Source organism: Chiloscyllium plagiosum, chromosome 26 (assembly GCF_004010195.1).
Source record: "Chiloscyllium plagiosum isolate BGI_BamShark_2017 chromosome 26, ASM401019v2, whole genome shotgun sequence".
Taxonomy (NCBI): Eukaryota; Metazoa; Chordata; class Chondrichthyes; order Orectolobiformes; family Hemiscylliidae; genus Chiloscyllium; species Chiloscyllium plagiosum.
The window spans coordinates 52,047,605-52,051,679 of record NC_057735.1 but is presented as its reverse complement, the minus strand read 5'-3'; the positions used below and the strand labels follow the sequence as shown (position 1 = coordinate 52,051,679).

General features: G+C 43.0%; 1 long non-coding RNA gene across 2 annotated transcripts in view; it reads right to left on the bottom strand.

Moving 5' to 3' along the window:
- The window catches only part of LOC122563354, a 36,237-nt gene extending 32,249 nt beyond the window's left edge, over positions 1 to 3,988 (bottom strand). For both annotated transcript variants that reach the window (XR_006315567.1, XR_006315568.1), the window contains exon 1: positions 3,927 to 3,988. This is a non-coding gene — a long non-coding RNA (uncharacterized LOC122563354). The remainder of the gene's footprint in view (positions 1 to 3,926) is intronic.
- Positions 3,989 to 4,075: the final 87 nt, after the last annotated feature.

Here is a 4,075-nt window from a genome sequence, read left to right as displayed (position 1 = left end):
CTTTTCCAGCAATAAAGTTTCAACTTTGATCTCCAGCATCTGCAGATCTCACTTTCTCCTCGAAGATTTCAACCTACTGCGAATCCTCTTACAAGGATGCCTTCCTTGAAGAAGCTCTCTGCCTCTCTCTACAAAGATTTCAGTGAGTCCCTCTCTCACTGCACACCCCAGGTCATCTCCTCTGCCAACGCCCCTCCTCCAAGTCCCTCCTCCCTACCTTTTATCTTCTCCTGCTGAACACTCTCTGCTCATTCCTGAAGAAGGGCCTGTGCCCGAAACGTCGAATCTCCTGTTCCCTGGATGCTGCCTGACCTGCTGTGCTGTTCCAGCAATAAAGTTTCAACTTTGATCTCCAGCATCTGCAGACCTCACTTTCTCATCCTAGGAGAAGCCAAACAGAGACACGCATGGCATTCCAACCGAAACTCTATCAACAAACATATTGACTTGGATCCCATTTAGCACCACCTGAGAAAAAGAACAGGAAATGACGTCACTATAGGAAATAATGTCACCACAGGAAATGCCATCACCAACCCAAGGAAACCCAAACATATAAATAGAAAGCAGGCTACACTACCAGTGCTTCATTCGGAGGCTCACTGAAGATGTTGCCTAGTATGGTGATGAAACATGTGAAAATGAACCTTCCAGCTCAGTGAGCAAACCTACAGCCAGAACCTTCCTCCATACCAGGCAACATCCTGGTAAATCTCCTCTGCACCCTTTCCAATGCTTCCAATAATGCAGTGACCAGAACTGTACACAACATCCAAGTGCAACTGCACCAGAGTTTGTACAGATGCAACATGACCTTGTGGCTCCGAAATTCAATCTCTCTATCAATAAAAGATGACACACCGTATGCCTTCTTAACAACCCTATCAACCTGGTTGGCAACTTTCAGGGATCTATCTACATGGATGCCAAGATCTCTCTGCTCATTCACACTACCAAAAATCTTACCATTAACCCAGTACCTGTTACTCCTTCCAAAGTGAATCAGCTCACACTTTTCCATATTAAACTATATTCACCACCTCTCAGCCCAGCTCTGCAGATTATGTGTGTCCCTCTGTAATCTGCAACATTCTTCGGCATTGTCCACAACTCCACTGACCTTAGTGTCATCGGTAAATTTACTGACCCACCCTTCTACGCTCTCATCCAGGTCATTTATAAAAATGACAAACAGCAGAGGCCCCAAAACAGGTCCTTGCAGTACACCATGAGTAACTGAACTCCAGGATGAACATTTCCCATCAACCATTATTCTTTGTCTTTGTTCAGCTAGCCAATTTCTGATCCAAACCACTAAATTATCCTCAATCTCACGCCTCCGTATTTTCTGCAATAGCCTAATATGGGCAACCTTATCAAATACTTTAGTGAAATCCATATACACCACATCAACTGCTTTACCCTCATCCACCTGTTTGCTCACCTTCTCAAAGAACTCAATAAAGTTTGTGAGGCATGACCTGCCCTTCACAAAACTGTTCACTATCCCTAATCAAATTATTATTTTCACAATGACTATAAATCTTCTCTCTTATAATCCTTTCCAACACTTTACCCACAACTGAAGTAAGGCTCACTGCTCTATAATTACCAGGGTTGACCTGACTTCCCTTTTTGAACAAGGGAACATTTGCCATCCTCCACTCTTCAAGCACTATTCCTGTAGACAATGATGACATAAAGATCCAAGCTAAAGGTTCTGCAATCTCCTCCCTAACTTCCCATAGAATCCTAGGATAAATCCCATCTGGCCCAGAGGACTTACTTATTTTCATACTTTCCAGAATTGCTAACACCTCCTCCTTATGAACCTTAATCCCGTCTAGTCTCAGTAATCTCCTCAACAACATTGTCATTTTTCTGTGTGAATGCTGATGAAATATATTCATTTAGCATTTCTTCTATCGCCTCGGCCTCCACCCACAACTTTCCTCTACTGTCCTTGACTGGCCCTAATCTTACTCTAGTCATTCTTGTATTCCTGACATACCTATAGAAAAATTTAGGGTTTCCTTGATTCTACCTGCCAAAGACTTGTTATGTTCTCTCCTGGCTCTTCTTAGCTCTCTCTTTAGATCCTTTCTGGTGAACATGTAACTCTCAAACACCCTAACTGAGCCTTCACGTTTCATCTTTGCATAAACCTTCTTCTTCCTCTTGACAAGAGATTCAATTTCTTTTGTAAACTATGGCTCCCTACTTATCAAGGACACGCGGTAGCTGTTCTTTGAAAAGCTCTACATTTCAATTTTGCCCATCCCCTACAATTTCCTTCCCCATCCTATGCATCCTAAATCTTGCCTAATCACATCATAATTGCGTTTCTCCCAGCTATAACACTTGGCCTGCGGTATATACACTTTCCATCACTAAATTGAACTTAACAAAATTGTGATCACTATCACCAAAGTGCTCACCTACCTCCAAATCTAATATCTGACCTGGTTTATTACCCAGTACCAAATCCAATGTGACCTCAGCCCTTGTTGGTCTACCTACATACTATGTAAGGAAACCCTCCTGCACACATTGGACAAAAACTAACCCATCTAAAATACTCAAACTACAGAGTTCCCAGTTAATATTTGGAAAGTTAAAGTCCCCCATAACAACCACCCTGTTACTTTCACTCCTATTCAGAATCATCCTTGCAATCCTTATCTTTACATCTCTATAGCTTTTCGGAGGCATATCGAAAACTCCCAACAGAGTCACCTCTCCTTTTCTGTTTCTAACCTCAGCTTATGCTACCTCAGTAATGAGTCCTTTCTGGCACCATAATACTGTACTTGACTAACAATGCCACACCACCCCCTCTTTTACTACCTTCCCTGTTCTTATTGAAACATCTAAATAGCGAAACCTGTAACTATCATTCCTGTCCCTCCTCTGTCCATGTCTCTGAAATGGCTACAACATCGAAGTCCCAGGTACCAACCCATGCTGCAAGTTCACCCACCTATTTCCGGATACTCCTGGTGTTGAAGTAGGCACACTTCAAACCAGCTTCCTGCTTGCTGGTACACTCTTGTGACCTTGAAGCCTTATTTATGATCTCACTACTCTCAACCTCCTGTACACTGGAGCTACAATTCTGGTTCACGTTCCCCTGCTGATCTAGTTTAAACCACCCCAAAGAACATTAGCAAATTTCCCCCCAGGATGTTGGTACCTCCCTGGTTCAAGTGTAGACAATCCTATTTGTAGAGGTCCCACCTACTCCAGAATGTACCCCAATTATCCAGATATCTGAATCCCTCCCTCCTGCATCATCCCCGTAGCCATGTGTTCAACTCCTCTCTATCCCTGTTCCTCACCTCACTAGCACATGGCACGGGTAACAAACCAGAGATAACAATCTGTTTGTTCTCACTCTAAGCTATCACCCTAGTTCTCTGAATTCTTGCCTTCAATTCCTGCCTTAAGTTATCTATTCTATTTCGAATCTCCCGCATCTGGACCCCAGACCAGCAACATAGCCTATGGAAGGGAATTATCCACAGCAGAAAATTGCTTATCATGAGTGACCCCGGGAAACTTCCTACAACATGTGGAGGCAGGCGTGACCCTCCTGACATTACTGAGGAAGAAATGCTGTAGCAGTTGCAGAACTACCTTGAGATACAGTTCTTGTTAGAGAAGACCCTAAGTGAAATCGGGCAGAAGGAAGATATGCCCCAAGGACAGTGGACCCTAGATGACGGGATACGGGTCTGGGAAAAATAACTCGACAGAAAAATAAAAACAGAACTAAATGGTCTCTTGCACTAATGGGACAAATTCACCGGAGAAATGAAGTCACGTCCCGATCAGCACATGATCATGAAGTAATTCAACATAAACAGCAACTAAAAGCAATATATGAACAGCTGCAGAAAGAAAAATCAAAATAGGAACAAGCTCACCTTAAAAGTCAGGAGCTTGAAAAGGAGACCAAGAAACTGAAGGATGAGATAACAGTCCTGTCAGTTTCATCCCTCCACTTGAGACATTCAGGAAGTGATTCTGAAAAACAATGTAGACTCAACAGGATTAAGGGCATTTAAGTGGTCAT